Genomic DNA, 18659 nt, shown 5'->3' on the forward strand with positions numbered 1-18659 from the left:
CCCTCGATTTAGAAACGCATGAACCAAGGTACTTACGAATATTATAACTTCCTTATATTTAAAAAGAGCCTAACCATACATCGCCAGACATGTTCAAATAGGACCAATAGTTAATGTTTTAAGTAGCATTTATTTATTCCGAAATTAACTACTTAAAATTGGCCGTATTTACTTAATAAGTAAAATTATAAGGTGCTGGAAAAATAATTCTACTACATTAAAGTAAGCAGCTAGAATACTTACAAGTGAAGTCATGGGACACTCCTAGAAATTTGATTGCAGCTAGGCTACTCATGGAACATGTGAACCAAATATCAAAACAATGTTTATAGCTAAGTATTATCCGGTATTTTCTTGGTAGATATTCCATACTCCGCGTGAGTGCAATGTCGACTAGAGAACAATAGAGCACTAGGCACAAGGAGCTGCCTAGCTCTTTAATAGACCATTATTTTCATAGTCTCTCAATACGCATTGCAAGACCAAGAAATGCGGCTGTTTTGTTTTATAAACAAACGCCTTTGTGTAAGCCACATTCGTACCTACTCATAACTTACTCGATTTACTCATATCATAAGGAATTGTAATTCTTATTATTACACTCTGAAAACAAGTATGATTCAACTCAAGAAATTGAAACACATTTGAATTTCAAATTGTTCAAATGTTACCTTCATAATATGCCGGCTGTAGATTAATGAAAAGATAGACTAAACAGAGTTTGCCTCGCGGAATTATACCGACCGACATAAGAACGTCTTGATCAATTAAGAACACTCATGCGAACGACTAACTCTCTAATTATCTCTAGTGGTTTCCTCAAAACTACGCTGTCCATTAGAAAAGTTAGCGTCGGAGGTAGGGACAACGTAACACCTCCGACCGCGACGTACCGTCATACGATATTAGTCATCTGCGGACGGCGCGTGTTCAGGAAAATACAACAAAGAACAATATTGTACGGGAGCACGTATTCATGTGACGTTCCAATTGGTTACTCACATTCTCCGATACGCTAAGTAAAACAAAGGACGAAACACTTAACCTACCACGGATGATTAATAAAGATTATCTATTTGTACAGCGAAACGAGCGCGATACTTGATACTAAGTCAACATAATGTTTGTGCCGTCGTAATTATAATAATAGCTATATATACAAATAAAATACATCAATGTGATTGAACATGTTCCATTACCAAATGTCAGAATCTATTTTTCCTCTACATAAATTGCTGTACAAACAAAACATTATTTATACCTGGATTTGCGCATAAACACATATCATCCCCTTTCGCAAAACGTATAGAAAGGAGGTGAGCGTCACTAGTTGGTAGTGTAGTGGGGAATACGATCCTGGCACAAATTGATTGAGAGCGACATTTGATATAAAATTGTGTTGTGATTGATGCGACCCCGCCTCGAACGCTGCTCCGCTAAGTGCTCTGTCGTGGTGTTGCTTATATGTAGGCACGTATATCATACCATACCGTGTCGTACGTACGACCATTAGATCTACGTCGAATATATAATGTAACTACTAGATATTATTACACACATGATACATACAACGGAACAGCTTTGCCGAGTAATCTTTTTATATTATTATATACGAGTATATCCATATCGCCACATAGTCCCTTCACGGGTGAGTAAACGATAGGTGATCGACCTCATCATTAACCTGCCTTCTCTTAGATACGATCTGTTAAAGGCGTACGAATTTTCCTCTTGTGCCGTCGCAGCATTATAATCAACTGGCTCATTTCCTTCTCGTTGACAACACACTGTCTAAAATAACGTGAACATAAGCAGTGTATAAAGTATGAATATGATTATGATTTTACTAGATTTTTATGATTTAAACTAAAATTCAATCAGGCTTATTACTATAAATTTTTACAAGGTTTCAGGATACGGAAAGAAAGTAATGATTTAATTTGGTCATTGCAATTTGAGGTCAATATGATTTTGATTGTCAACGTTCCTCAAACTCGTTCATCTCAAACAGCGGTTTATCGTGAAAGTGACAGGTTCTCTTAAAACTTTACTTCATTTCGCCGCCATTCAGAGAGAGATAGAGCTTATTTTTCTAGGTCATTCGACGCAAAAGGGTGAGATGAAACGTTCGACAAATTACTCTACTGGCACGGTTAATTTACTTTACAAATGCTTTTAAAGTTTTCAACTGAATATCTAATCGGTTGTCGAAATTACTTGCGATTCAGTCCTAATGGTTGGAAAGTATTGCTGCATTTACATTGTTGATTTTGTGCGATAAAATGAGGAAACTGCTAGCACAGTAATATTTGTAATAAATGACATATTATAATCGAGTATGCATAGTTCTGTTCCGGCCGATCCATCCATCACACTCTGGATTCATAAGTCTCCGTGCAGATGTCCCCAGTACGCTGTAGAGATGATGTATATTATGTACGTTTAGATATAATATAAGCTATATTTATATGTACTGATATGCAGATAACGTAGCTAATATTACACTAATTGACGTTAATTTCAATTTATTATGTATGTTTTCGTCGTGTGATCGAATGTATCATGTGTTTGAATTTAAAATATGGACACAAACTATATCTTCAAAAATTTGTCACATTTTTTATGTTTTATTTGACCGGTAAGGTATATTTCAATTACCTAACTACTTACATGTTTCATCACATCGTGTACCTATATACAAAATACCAAATTACCACTATCCATCGCAAACATGAGATACATTTAAAAAACTGATCACCGTGGATAGCGGTGTGAACAGCGGGTGTATCGGGAACATTATGCGAACTTCCCCGCAAACTCATCTCCAGCAGCCACGCCCTGGCAGCGAGTGAACGATGACGTGATTCGAACGCGATATATCGCCTTGCAGGGTAATATTGTGTCGCGGGACCAACTGATAGCTCGGGCCCTTCGGCAAAAAATAAGGTCGCCCGTTTACACGAGAGCAAAGGCTTTAAGTGACAGATACTAGATAAATGTTACGACGCATTAGATAAGGGTGGAGCGCATAAAAAGGTCGAGAAAATCTCGTGTAAAAAGTGCACTAAACATTTTAATACGCAAAATATTGAACGACATCGTGAAGGAGCATAGATGTAATTATTGAGTATCGGGTAACTTTGTGAATTCTAGGACAGTCTCCATTTCATTATGCAAGGGTGTAGCGGACAGGCGACGGTCGGGCCAAAGTTAGATTGAAGGCGACGACGCGACGACGCGAGCGCGTGCTTAAACTGTATCCCAGCTCACTTAGAGCAAGATTTACACCAACTTTGCTCCCCGACGCCTGTCTGACACTATGTCATACACCCTTGTACTATAAACTGTTACATAACTATACGCGTACTCTAGTAGCGATTTGTCGGGCTACTCGCAGGCAGGTACTGACCCGATCCCAGCTTCAATGTAAAGATTGTTATTTTCTCTTAATTAACAATCTCTTAATTGGTTACTATAATTTTCATTGCCAGACAATTTGAATACAACATAATCTGCACATTGTGATCTATGTAATATTGTAACATCTAATAGTCCGGTCAAATTAGACCAAAAAATCAGTAAACCCACGACAAATTCAGGGGAAGCTGAAAATTCTTAAAATTGTTTAAATTATAATTATAAACATTGTCTTAAAAGTCCCAACCGATCCCATGTAAGGAAAAAATTTTAGCGGGGTAATAAGGTCCAAAAAATGAGTTTTTCGCGATTTTCTTGAAAACGGTAAGTTTTATCGCAAAATTACCCCAGACATAATTTGTAGATCAGGGAATTTCCTATAAAAAAGGTATCAATATTTTTTTCCCTAAAAGCCACCGCTTCTGAGATATAACGATGCAAAAAATTGCGAGCGTCATAATACACTCATACACTACTTCAACTTGCTTTTGCAATTATAATATTAAAAGAAGTTGAAATCGATGACATCATGGATGCTGATTTAATAATTAATATCGAAAATATAGTAGATAATTTTTTTTCATACAATGATATTGAAAATGATGAAATATCTGGAGCTTTACTTAATAAACTGAATCAAAAACTTAAGGATTATGAGGAACGAGGACCAACAGCGAAACTTTGGATTCAATATTTTTATATAGTTTCAATTCTTAAAGAGTTTTTAAGAGCTGAACGTATGGGGGATTGGAAAGCTCATTTAAACTGCGTCAAAGAAATGCTTCCTTACTTTCACGCGTCTGGACATTTTCCGTATGCTAAGTCTGCACATCTATACTTGCAGGACATGCTACAATTAGAGAATTTCATAGATCCTGATGTATATAAAAAAAATTCAGAAGGATTCTTCACTGTGAGACGTTCAGACAAATTAAGCTGTGGCACTTCAACGGACATGGTAATTGAGCAGTCTATGATGAAAGCTATGAAGACAGATGGAGGTATTGCTCGAGGAAGAAGCACAAAACAGAGTGTCATAAGTAAATGGGTTTATAGTATGCATGCAATGAATACAGTTTGTGAAAAATTAGAAGATCTGGCTAATGTTAGGATGGATACGACCGAGCAGCATGTTGATGCAAGTGATTCACGAGTAAAAAAAGATGCTAAAGACTTACGAAAACTTTTGGAATGGTTCTCAATACATAATCCTTTTCCAGAGGTTTTGCATCGTTATATCTCAGAAGCGGTGGCTTTTAGGGAAAAAATTATTGATACCTTTTTTATAGGAAATTCCCTGATCTTCAAATTATGTCGGGGTAATTTTGCGATACAACTTACCGTTTTCAAGAAAATCGCGAAAAACTCATTTTTTGGACCTTATTACCCCGCTAAATTTTTTTCCTTACATGGGATCGGTTGGGACTTTTAAGACAATGTTTATAATTATAATTTAAACAATTTTAAGAATTTTCAGCTTCCCCTGAATTTGTCGTGGGTCAAATGTCTAAATTGACCGGAGTATAAGTAGGTAATATACAAAGTATGAGTAATATTTTAATTATTAATTACACTTAATAGTGGCTTTCGCAGCATATTAAGACTACGTAGTGACTGGTGACATGTCTATTTAAGTTATCTTTAAGGCCGACAACAGTATTACAAGCAGGAAGCCTTATCATATCGGTACAGCAGGCAGCGTGTGATGACAGATGTGACGGACGGACGTGTTGCGGGCGGAAGTGTGCTGGTGGGCGGCTTCCGTCGGCGCGTGCGCATGTCCGCCGATATACGATACGATGCGACAGCCAGCTCAGTCCACCGCACCGTATCGGGTTCCATATCGGCCCGGATCCACTTACATTCCACTAATCCACCACAAAACAAGGCTAAGAAAATAATACAATATAAAGAAATCAGTAAATCTCATTTCCTTCATACAGCTTCAACAAACAAAGTGTTAATACAACGTTATAGCGATATGAAACATTAAGCTAATTCTAGGTACTTTCGAAATAACCGCGCTCGGTAATAAACAGTTAAAAACAAATGGAGAAACCTCACAATTGCTCTAATTACCGCCTCCGTTACCAAATCACGAGAAAATTCACGCCCTCAACCCTCCACGTCACAATGAGGGAATGGAAGAAGCCTGTGAAAAAGCAAATTAAATTAATTGTGATGTAAACGAGGGTAGGCCGGGCACAGTGCGTACTGTAAATAATAGATGGCGCTGGCTTCGAACCGCACCCCTTTACAATACAATTTTATTTGCCGTATAAAATGTTGGCCGCGCGTGTGGCATTACTTAGGTAGTTAATAAATAAATCGAATCTGTCGCTGCGTTACATAAAACTGTTTGTTTTTTATTGCCTTTCAAATATGTTATGAAGGTAACAAAGAGTATTTGTTGTACTTACATTGTAGAATAACCAAGAGATATGTTTTGACGTTGTTACTTTTTACTGTAATTGCTTAGTACATCAATAGACTGAATGTTAAGCTTCGTTTGCGGTGAACGTAAAAGAAGACAATAAAGCACTGTATAGCTAATTAATAATATGAGGTAGTCGCGGTCAAGACTCGAAGGTGAAAGCTATAAGCGTGTTTATTATGAAAACATCATGTTGGGTTGAGGCCGAAATAGTCAGAGTAAGACGTTCGATCGGTTTACAGGCGAAGCTTTACAGCATTCTATTTTCAGCGCTCCATCAAACCAACGCCGATATCGCTCTTATGGATTTATAAAATGATTTGAACATAATTCTTGTAGCGTCGTCGGATCTCTCTATAATGTTCAGTTTGATTTTTTATCTTAGTTTTCCTGTAGCAAAATCTTGCAATACTAATTGGTTATACAACCCACTGCTTAGTTGTTATTTCGTTAAAGCAAAAACCGAGTAAGAGACTTTGAACGTTGTTATGATATTTGCTCCAAAATAAAGTTAGCACATAAAATCATTTTATAAATTAATCGGATTTAAGATTGAACAATTATGTTTTGGTGTGTTTTTAGGTTTTCAGCGTGTTATATAAATATTAACCGATATGTATGGTAACTGGCACAGAAGATACAAGAAGAAAGAACATAAGAAGCTAGTCTTGTTCCCGGTTACTCACTCAACCTGGGTGTGATGTGTGCACTAGTTGCTCGGCCCATCACAACCTCCTTGAGTGAGCGACCGTGGATGAGATACCCATCACTCACGAGGAACCAACGTTCAGCTGAAGAACTGTCTACAGATTCATGATAATTGTTACCTTTATATTTATTATTGTCCTGTATTTTGTTACTGTTATATTAAGTGATATATTAGTTTAGCGTGTCAATACAAAATTCCTAAAAACAAATACTCGAATATTTCACGTTTATGAATTAAACAAAAGTAAATTTATTGTAAGAGCAGTGTTGTTATTGACTGTACGAGCAGGTCGTAAAGAATGTAAATTTATACGTCATGTGTAGTTTTGCACTGGAATTTTAACAACCTTGTCAAATTAATATATCAAAAATGTACACATACCCGTAATTAAAATTTTACAAAATCTTGTTACGCAGAACGCGGTGCTATAGCTTTTTAATAATATTCATTGAGGTGTATCAATACGCGTCTTGTCGAAGTTTTCATAGAAAAACGATTGGCCGATCGACAAAAATAGCATCACTAACGTACAGAAACCAGGCGCGCACCGATCACGTGATTTATACGTTATCGGCCGTTCGGTGGTTTACGACAACCGTACATCGAGGATCATATTCAGAATACTTCGCCAATCTGTCATAGGTTAGATAAATATTGAATTGTAAGTAAAACTCGTTCGTTGCAAGTGCAAACTGCTTTGTACGCGGAGTCTTGTTATCCGAGAGTCGTTCTCTGTTTACAGAAAGTAGAGCTTTTATCTTTAGCTGTATTCCTATTTGGCGCGGTTATTGTCAAACAAACCGCTTACTGCAATAGCGTAACATGTTATTCTGTAGCACCTAATTTAGATATTTAAGAAAAACATAGAAACGCGTTTTCATCAGTCAAAATGAAAATCAAACAAACAATAGAAATAACTAGAAACAATACTATCGATGCGTTAAGTTTAGCGTTATGAAGAGTACAGGTACATTTCTTTATACGATAATGATTTACATCCCCGAGAAATAGTATATAAATGAGTTCGCGTTAGATCAAGGTAATACGTGTACATATATGTGACATTCCAAGTTCATCGTATCACAACGCAATAACGATTGTAACAGCACTTATAGTATTGTTATGGCGTACATATCATACAGTACAGTCATCAAGTGGCGCGATTGTTCGCCATTATCTCCTGTTACACCTGGGCGCATTGATATGCGCTTACTGTATGCCTGATTAGCCATGCAATGTTTCACACTTAGCCACCGATTGTGTTCACAACACCTGTCATTGCATCTGCCATCTGTTATTATAATTGCATCGTATGACGCGTATACAATTAAGTTTATGAACGTAATTGATGATTCAATGGCTACAATTAATTGTATATTTTCTTGGTACTATGTCGATGATAGTTATCCGTAGTTGGATATCTTAGACCTAACAATCTGTCGCTACTAAGTAAAACTCTAAATTTCATCAGAGTGTTATAACATCACCACGTGTTTTTATAATCCAAACCGCTGATACATTTATTACTCCGCCACCTAGTAATTCATGCATGTTCATGTTTTATGGTCCATAAAATAATTTCCCACCTATTAAGAGCGTAACTCATCGCAACTACTCGGCATACTGGTGTATTTGGCGTAGATAGATAGCGCACTTGTACCTTACAATTTGCGTACATAGTCTGTGCCTTGTCTTACCATGTGTAGGTAACGGGTAGGCTTATCCGCTGGCAACTCGCGCATTCGTAGCAGTTGCCAACTAGCAAGCCTACGCGACTAAGCCGATATCAGCTGTCGCCGCGTGCTACGCCGACGCACCGTAGCTCTTCTACGACATTTACACTTTCATTATACTGATAACATTATTGAATACATGGCACCTTAATATTTGTCGACGTGTTGAATTTTATTATAAAGGCAGAAAATAAAACCAGAGAAAACTCAGCACACATTTCGACACCCCATTTCGGAGACAGATATTCATAAAAATGCAAAGTAGGTATAATACGAGTAGAACATTTTAGTCCCTTGTTCTTCTTGTATTGGTACAAGTGTGTGGGTAATAATAATAAAAGTTAATACAAAAACATCGGGTTATTACGACGGCGACATTAAAGGCCAGTGCTGTAATTGTTAGGGCGGTTCACACTCGCGACCGGTAATTTGGCAGCGTCGACATCGCGTCTATTGCAACACCAATTTCATACGACGATGTTACTGGAATTGCTTTTATTATCAGCGCTTACATCGGCTACATTCTACAGTTCATTTAGAGATGAAATTTAATCATTAATTTATCAAAAGTTTTAAACTTCATATTGTTTCATATTCAATGCACGTTCTGTATACACTATAATAATAATATATGTTGTTTAGGAATTGTGAATGTCAGCGCGGCCACAATATAATTCCGCCACTAGCGTTAGTTCTACACTTGACAATTGAAGTTTGCGAGTCGCTCGGCTCCGGTGTCCGGTAATGAATCAACTTGTTTAGTTGCAATTGAGGGTTATCAGAGCGCAGTTACGTGTTGCTAATTATTAAACTTTCCCGACGTTCATTAAGTATGTTTATTCCGTATAGCGACAACTTACTAACATTCTCGCACATAAGGCGCGTATTTCTAAAGCTTTAACATAACAAAACTTAAATTTAAAAATGATAACGGGCAAACCACACAAGAAAAAGTAAAATAATATTATTCAAAGCAGATAAAACAATTTCCTCTTTGTGATCTAAATAAAAAACTCTCGAGTCTCTTATGTGAAGAAACGAAAGTCGAGTGCAATTTTAGGGCCGAGTCTACCCTCTACGAAATTGAAGGTGTTTGGTTTGGTTCGAACATCTGCATAGGGTTGAGTTGTTTACAGTCTCCGGCCGGTCTCAAGACAATTTATTTGAAAGGTGTCGCGGCGCAATCCACTCAGCGATCACTGCCGATACAAATACCCGACCTAGAATAACCTGGGTATAAATCACTCTGAGGAAATAACTTGCTCGACCCATTTACCTAACTGGACATGTCTTTAAGCAACGTCTTCTAGTGCCCGTGCCACTCACGGTGACGATATTGTGAAAGCTTCGGCATTGATGTTGTTCTATTCAATAGTAGCACGGAAAGGTTTGAGTTTGTTTTGTTCGTTGCTAGGCTCGTAAAACTTCATGTTATTATACAAGTATGTTGTCCAAAACACCCAACACGTCGTGATATAAACTAGGATTATTGTTTAAAATTTAAAAGTGTTACGTTTGTTACATTTTGTATCAAAATCACAATATTTTATCTAAGTTAAAATACTTAGAGTGACTTTGTTAGTCACAACGAAATTCCTAATTACGGGAGATGGGAAAATAAGAGAAAATTGTATTAAATCGCGGGTTATCTAAGCTCTTACTCTTATTATTTCGGAGATGGAGCGCGACGACTTCGAAATTTACTTAATTATGTTATAAAGATACTGATCTGAATAAAACGGGCGAGCGACGAAACGCGAGGGAATAATCGTCTGGACCGACAGACAAGTGCCATCTCATCGCCGCGAAGCCAACACCTCCACGACACAACCGCCACAAGACCATTCTGTTTTTTTAACAGACACTTTTATAACATACATTATTATTTTCAATCAGGATTGGCCATATCGTGTGAGTGTATATAGTTTTACTAAACACAGCAATGATAAATGATTACAATCATCTTAGAACGCAAAGGGTCTTATAAAAGACAGTCGATAAAACAAATAGGCGTTGTCACACGCTTGGATCCATAACATCGTGCATCATATAGTGTACAGATGCAGTCTCAATTTCGTTAGTGGCGCCGCGCCGTAGGTAGCCGTATAGTTGCCTGTACCGGCGGGCTGAAATAGAAAACGGCTGGTGATTAATTGCCAATTACTCCAACTGCCGAGTAATTCCCGCGCCCACTTGTCGCCGAGTAAGCTCGCATATTATTTTTCCATCGAGTAAATAAATTGATTGGAGGAAAATGGAACAAACGATCCTCTAAATTCATTTATCCGTAAATACATATGGGGAGACCTCAAGATATTAAGAACTCTGAACTCTACTATTTAATCGTACATTGTATATAATTAAGCCTAAGAACTTTTAGTAAATGTCACTTTATTCTATTTTAAACAACAACACAATTTTACTACATAATTTTATTTTAGTAGTTTCAATCCACCTTTACCGAGAAATGAAAAATAGGGTAGTCTGTTTTTATAGGTCACTTAAACGCACTAACCTATCCTTGTCATAAATATAATACGTAATGATAGCACGCGAGTATAGTGTTACGTCCCCAATGCAAAATTGTAATTTGCTGTGATATAATTCAATATTTAGCGAGATGTAATTGAATATTTTTCCAATTTGTTGCGCGTAATGGGGCAAGATTGAGTTGACGGTCCCCACAGGGCGGCGCGGCGGTGGATGGCGAGCGGCGCCCCACCATCACCGACCGTACCTCCTCTATACGCATCCACTTGCCTTCATTACCATACATTCACAAATTCTACTAACTTACTCTTCTTTCAAATTTAATCATGACTAAATCTTGATCAATATTCTAAAATAACACTGCAGCCACAAACTAACATATTAGCCATTGTAGGGGTACTAAATAATTTTCTAGATTATCATATCAAATGTAATTATCGCCACTCTTATAATTACTATACATGATCGTCGTTAAACATCATGGGTAAAATAAAATATCTACCAGTACCAACACACTAAAGAGTTGTTACATAAAAGGTTTTCGGCATTAGTACTCGTAGTAGGTCCATTCACGTCATGTCCTCGCGTCAATATGGTGGGATTACTGCCACATGAACTAAGCTCGTCACGCACTCTGTTTTGAGTAACCGACAAAAAACTCATCTTTCATGTGACTTTCTCTCAAATAGGTTTACGCTCCCCCTCTTAATACATACTCAATCATTATTTAGATATGGATACCATTTGTAGCCGTTGGAAAATGGTCTCCAATTTTCTTATGTTAGCCATAAATCGAATATAACATCCAATTTAAGGCTAACTTACACAAATATACGAGTATTTATTACTTACACATAGGTAAAGATGATTCATGTTCCAATTTTCTCCCATAACATAGACATTTATTAAAAATATATATAAACGTACTATATGCTATTTTATATATATTAAATATGCAAATAACCAAAGATATTCATGAGAACAAGTAGAACATTTTACCTTACTTATTTACAGAATTATACGTTTGCTCGTAGTTTAAGATATTCCTGTTATTGCACTTTGACGTAGCAACGAGGAAGATGGAGGCCGACGTCACGTCGACTCATTCCAGTGGCGATCGCCACTGGCATACTAATATTCTCCGAGCGATTCCATGTAATTCCAGTCGGTACTCCGCCGCCGATTGTGCTCTCAGTATCTTGAATATGTTACAACAGAATATACCGAACTTGTACCAGATACCAATGAAATACCAAACGCAAATCACTACAACCGAATTCTATTATATATTTGTCTCTAACAGTAATCCTAATTCATAAAGTATCCACATCAATACAACTATGATCCTATAGTCTGCCCGCACATTCATTTTAACGACCTGATGTTGCGATTCCACCGTAAACCCTTTGGCACTAACTTCGTCATATCACATTTATTTCTTTGTAAGTTAACGGCTTCATAATATTTTTTCTATCTACCAAGTTACCCACGCTAACTCGCGCCTTGAGCGTTATGGCCTGACGTGATTCAGCACTCGTAATTCGTCTCAGCCTGAGGCTAAACAAACTCAGCTTATCGCATAACATAAATTGGCAACACGTCGTTAAGGCGACCCGCACACTGCGAGCGGCGCGGCTTTATCAGCGGCCTCTCGTAAACCAACGCCGTCTGTTATTGCAGCTCGGCTGCGACATTTTCCGAGACTTTTTTCATATCGCAAAACGGCTGCCGATTGTAACGCAAACCGGCGACCGGGACGCGGCAGTCGAACCGCGTAAACGATTTGGCTTGTGCCGATAAATATATCCATTTGGCAGTGCGCGCCCACTCCATGTTCGTATCAACTGAAAAAGCGCCGCCGCCTTGAGCGCTGGTGTAATTAGAGGCCAATCGTAAAACGAAAGGGTTGCGCCCGGAACGTCCCATCTGATAATGAGCACGACTGGCGCGGCTCCAGCCGCCGCTCATATTAGGCGGTCTCTCTGCCGCTATCGTTACGACTTTTACACTTTTACGAGTTGTTTAGTTTACAGAGCCGGCTGTGTATGAGCGCGTGCATTGCCAAATGCTAGTTCGCGGCTCACCGCGCGCGACCGCTCTCTAAATATCGCCACCGCTACGTGTTAATGAGACGTACGTTTCAGGCTCGTTTGGCATTGCGCAGACCTCCTACCGTCACTCGGCACATAGCCTAGCCTACTTAAATATCTAGTCACTGTGCCACTGTATAATGGTCTCCCCGTTACTTTTTATGTTCATCAAGCGTTTTTTTAGACGGTCGCAAATTTTGTAACATTTATATGTAACAAAAAGAACATTATTCGTCGATAGCTATAACAAACTGTTGGCATCCGTTTACAATAACAACCAAAGCTTCATTCCCGACGATATCAATTTTGTTCAGTGGCTCTTAATTAACATTTTCTTTTCTTTCGTTTCCAGGTGAGTGAGGAAGCGAATACAAAACCAGCAGGCTTTGTGCGCGGCGCGGGCGCCCGACTCCAGACAAAAAAGAATATTACACCGCTTTCAATTCGAACACACAGAAGAAAAAATATTATCTGCACTTTTGTAAACGCAAATGAGGTTCGCTTTGTAATATAGGACTTAATTTAAATAACATCTCTGAGTAACCATTGGTGCGCTGAAACAGGTGGGTAATACGCACGCAACAATTGGTTACTTCAATAGGAAAGTAGGAAAACTGTGTTACGTAATAACAATATAGTCTAAAACTATAAACATACACTAGCCGGATCAAATAAAATGAGAGATAACTCCAGACGACGAGTTATATAAAGGCACCTTTGTCATCACGTAATACCTATAGTCCTACACAGACGTTACGTTCCATGTGCTATGAAGCGCTTCATATTTTATCTGCTCAAATCTTGATGTATGAGCTACACGAAGGCATAAAGAGATTATCACAATGTACCCAGTCTATACAAAAGGGTTTCACCTTCATTGAAACATGAAAACCATTTTCCGCGAACTACTGGTAGTAGACAGCCAAAATGATTTAATGCCTAGCCACTAGCAACGGTGCTGAAGTCTGCAAAACATTATTCATAAAAAGTATTATCATAAGTTGATTCGTTTATTGCTGACGGTAGCAATAAAAATGCACTTTCATATTATTTTAGTTAACTTTTGTATTATCTTACACAATATTATTATCTATTATACAAAAGTACACATTTTAACATTTGTGCTCGGGTGGGGTTTCCCCCATAAAAAAGTTTTTTTTCTTACTAAGATAGGACCCAAATACATTAACACATGAGAATCCATTATTTCTATGACAGTAACACTTCTAAGGAGCGGGCATAAAGGAAATGACTTATTACTTATTTTTGGTATGATCAAACTTCGTTAATCAACCTTAAAGTACCACTGACAAAATTCTTTGATGCGTACTTACGTACAAGAGTCCAGGAGTTAGATAAGCTCACATGTTATGTAACAAAGAGTTCACCCACGGCCTTCGACCGTCGAACCCTCGCTCTGACGCTGTTGAACTCTGTTCACTCACCTCGCGGTCGATGCCATGCGAATAAAATTATATTACAGTGATGCAATAGAGAAAACAAAGTGGGAAGAACCGCAACAAAGGCAACCTTTCACAGTATATTTTCCAGTAAATTTTAAACCATAATCGCAATATTGCTGCCTGTCAATTATGAAAATAACTGGCGAGCAATACAAAAATAACCGCCATAATGAGAAATTGACAATCATATTCTTTTTTATAAAAAAAATAAATCTGATGCAAGGCTAATAATCTTGCTTTGAAACTAGAAGTAATAATTACTACCTTTCTATATTATTATTAAGAACAATTTTAAAATATTTTACTCTTAATTTTTTTTCTTCTCTCTTAGTTAAAATAAATTCATCAGGTTAATTTTCAAGAATGCAAGTCTCCACATCATATTTCGATTGCCAGTATTTGTGCTGACATATATTTAGCCTACTTTTCAGGGGTCATAAGTTCTCACATTATTGACTCACTGGCATGATTCGGTATTTGGCAGGTGTCGGTCACCTGTGGGTGCAAGACAAAAGGTGCTAGTGCGGGCATGCACCCCACGCGAGCGTGCGGTCGCCGCCCTACAGGGCTTTGCACCCTCGCTCTATCCGCTATTCAGAGATAATACACTTTCATCTAACGCTGTTCCTTTTATAACAACTCTATAAAACAATAACAGTGAATTGCTCTTATCCTCTCGAGCGCCCCACGTCAAAATTCAAATATACCGTTAAGCGTCCAGGCCAAAAATGGCGCGCGAAATTGAATTGGCGGTTGGCGTTTAAGCGCCGATTCCGTCATATTTTGATACTAACACCCTAGTCATACCTTATATATTTGAAATCTACATAAAATTTGCTATATATTAAAAAAATAAACCACAAATAATATTTGATAGTGGTGGTACAATAGTCGGTTTAATCTGAATATTGTGTGCTTTAGGCATGTGTTTGAAGAAAGTCTAAAAAATATTTTTAGGCATAAAAAATAATATGACGGAAGGTCTTATCGTGTAGTTAATGAATAATGACATTAAAATCCAACTGTAAAATATACTCAAATCTTTAAAATTAGTTAAAAAAAGTATTTACAATATTGGTCATAAAGGAACATGTCGTTGGGTCAGATGTTGTTTAAGGTGCTCTCTGGCCTATATCAACCACTTATTCAAGTGTGTGCATTAGATCGTCGTCTCGTTTCATCAGCTTCAATGACAAATATGTTTGAAAGGGATAAACATAGTTTTAGCATTTAATTTCTACGTTTTTTTAATGTAAGATCGTTTTGCCGTACCACGGTGGCGGGACGCTTGACGGGGGTAGCACATTCAACCGTGACACGGTGGCCGGGCGCTTGAGAGGTTATATAATAATACTATATTCCGTGTTACATGTTTAAACATTTCTTGTAATGTGAATTCTTTCACCCATATTGTATATACCATTTTCTACAACATATTGTATAAATCTTGTTTCTTTAAAAGTACTGTACTTTTAAAGAAACAAGAGAGGTGTATGTACCTGCAAGTGGTGCAAGACACCCACGCACAGGCCACTGAACTCACGGTCTTTGTACGTAGAATTCTCCCATTCTTTAAAACATATACCTAAAACTACTACACGAAAACTATTTTCATATCATTTTCTCGTGCTATATCATTACGAAAGTTGCCGCTCACTCTTGAATTACTGCAATTGCTGTTTGAACTGCTTAAGTATTCATAACAAGAATGAAAATATTTCGACGATAAAATAATGTTTATAGAATTTTACTTTACCTGCGTGTTTATAAGAAATTCAAATAGTATAACAAGCGAAGGGATTACATCACTGCCTCGTATTATTCATACATGACTTATGGCACACAAACCTTTACAGCTTTATTTGAAACGAGTTGTCCCTTTATTAGAAATAATTTACGTTGGTACGATGTATCCCTTACATTCGTTGTGTAAGTTATTAACAAGTTAATTATTATGCTTGAATGTACATAATTAGATTTAATATAGTGGTTTGATGTGTATGTACGACGAACGCAAGAAGGCAACAGCCTGCTTCCAATCCGGAAGTTATAAATTTGCTTAAACTTGTTTGAGTTGCGAATTCCCACGATGTTTGTCCGGACGTGCGGGTCCATTTAGTCCCTAAACCAACTACTAACTTCTGTGCAAGCACCAATAACTAACAAAGATTTTAAGACAAAATTATCTTTACACTGACTGATACCTAGCGACTCGAAATTTAAATGGAAAGTCATCAATATCCGGGACTCAGTTTAAAATGAATTGAAACGGTTGCTCACCCTCACTTACGGTAAATAGATTACGTACACACGAAAAGGTACACCCGCCCTAACGCAGACGTGAACCTACTATACAATACAACGATGTTAGCGCTACGTAATATGACGCAAGTTTGTTTGTCTCCACAGCAGATGCACAGGAAATTGATTCATAGAGGTTGTTGGTACACCTACCTCCGCGCAACCTATTTTATGTTGAGCTGAAAAATCATATTGAAAAAAGAATTATTCTCTTCTACTTAAGCTTTTCACATTTTAATATCGGCATTCCATTTTAACAACAACGTAATTAAACACGTTTTTTAAATCACAAAGTATACAAAACCGTTAAAAAGCGTAAAATCCGCTTGAACAAGTATAAAGCGAGGATGTAATATTAACTTTCAGCGGAATGTAGTTCAGAATCTACATTGATACCTGGGATTACGTTTTACCCTCTTTCATGGCGGCGTAATAAAATTCAGCTTAAAAATACCCATTACTTACCTGCCTACAAACCGCCGGTGATCGTAGCTTTAGAATAAATGTATTTTCTTTTTGAATATGAAAATATTCCAAAGTTGGTCGCGATCGTTTCGCTGTGTTCAGATAAATCTTAAGAAATTGTTACAATGCGACAACGTTAGCAATATTAAAAGAGATGAAAATGTCGGCGTTGAAGAGATCGTAAGTAATCTCATTAAACATTAGCGCGTACAGTTGACGCGGAGAGGGCGACTCCGGCGGCCGGGCGGAGCGCGAAGGTGGCGACTCATTTTAAATGTATCAAGAGTTCACTCCAACTATGTAGTTGCAGCTCCGGCTCCGGACAGAGCGTCTGAAAACAATCCCAACTGCGTTAATCACTTATTTACGTCCGGGGTCCACTGCCGCCAGAGTATTTCTAACGAACGCCGGGAATTCTGGGGAATCCTAATGAACCGTGGGAATTTCGATTGTAATGAAGCGAGTCGGAACTTTACAAGTGGACGCGGAGACTTTTCGCCGGTGGCTCGTTCTTAAATCTAATTCTATAGTTTCGTTGGACATTGTTGCGGTGCATCGAAAGCAACGCGGGAAGTAATTCCGCTCAGTTCCGCCGGATATATCTCTCCCAGGGCGCAGAGACCTGCAACTAATCGGTTTGTCATTTCCGCAATCGACCGCCGCGACGCCGTTTTGAATACTTGATATTTGTCCTTTGTTTACAACACTACACTACACGAAGAATCAATTTGTTACCAAATCCTCGCTGGGGTTACTTGCTCAGAATACTACAGGTACATTGTAATCGTAACTCGTTTTCTGATATCGGCAAAAACAAGACTATTTTGTCTCGGTACCTCTTAATTGCACAGTCCATATTTTAACGTTAAACTTTTCTATCGCTATTGAATTGGACTAGAGCTTATACTTTCCTTCTTTGGCTAATAAAACTTCAATAGATACGTTAAAAATTCAAGACAAACGCTTTTAAGCACTACAGCAAAAGGAAGGTAAAAATAACTCAAGACACTTAGTTCTCTCACAGAGTAAGGAGTTGAAACATCAAATAGCGCCCGTTGTTTTAGCTGATGGCAAAATTGGATAGATAAACTAGAAGTCGTTCACAATTTTTTGAATGATTAAGAGCTTATACGCAGTCAGTTTTACTGTGAAACCTAATAAGTTAATAATTAACATATAACGACGATAATCTTTAGCATTAAAAGTGTAGATTTACACGTGTATTCCTCAAAACTTTCCCACACAGAATACGTATAAGATAGGTGGTACGTTCAGGGTGTACTTGGAAGTTGATGTGTCGGCATGCACATTCGGCATCCGTGAGAGCAGTGCTCTCTAATCTCTGGAAGCCTCAGAAAGCTTGCGGGAATATTCATAAAGCGAGTTCGCATCCGCCGGTTATCGGGCGGAACGACGCGGCGCCTCGCACCGCAAACACCTATCGAAAAGATAGACAAAATGACATTACAATTTGTATTTAAGGCTTTTAGCTCGGTTTTTTCACTTCGCATCATAAGTTGCTGGCTTTTTCATCTGATTCAATGTGTTTGTTTGTTG

At 37.9% G+C, this 18659-nt stretch overlaps 1 protein-coding gene and 1 long non-coding RNA gene across 3 annotated transcripts in view; one reads left to right on the forward strand and one right to left on the reverse strand.

The window, feature by feature from the left end:
* The window catches only part of LOC142977649 (uncharacterized), a 34936-nt gene extending 21746 nt beyond the window's left edge, over positions 1–13190 (reverse strand). The window contains exon 1 of the long non-coding RNA XR_012959715.1: positions 244–13190. This is a non-coding gene — a long non-coding RNA (uncharacterized LOC142977649). The remainder of the gene's footprint in view (positions 1–243) is intronic.
* Mmp2 (Matrix metalloproteinase 2) overlaps positions 1–18659 on the forward strand; it is a 159379-nt gene that overhangs the window by 126660 nt on the left and 14060 nt on the right. The gene's annotated exons all lie outside the window — the stretch shown is intronic.

Source organism: Anticarsia gemmatalis, chromosome 13 (genome assembly GCF_050436995.1).
Source record: "Anticarsia gemmatalis isolate Benzon Research Colony breed Stoneville strain chromosome 13, ilAntGemm2 primary, whole genome shotgun sequence".
Classification (NCBI taxonomy): Eukaryota; Metazoa; Arthropoda; class Insecta; order Lepidoptera; family Erebidae; genus Anticarsia; species Anticarsia gemmatalis.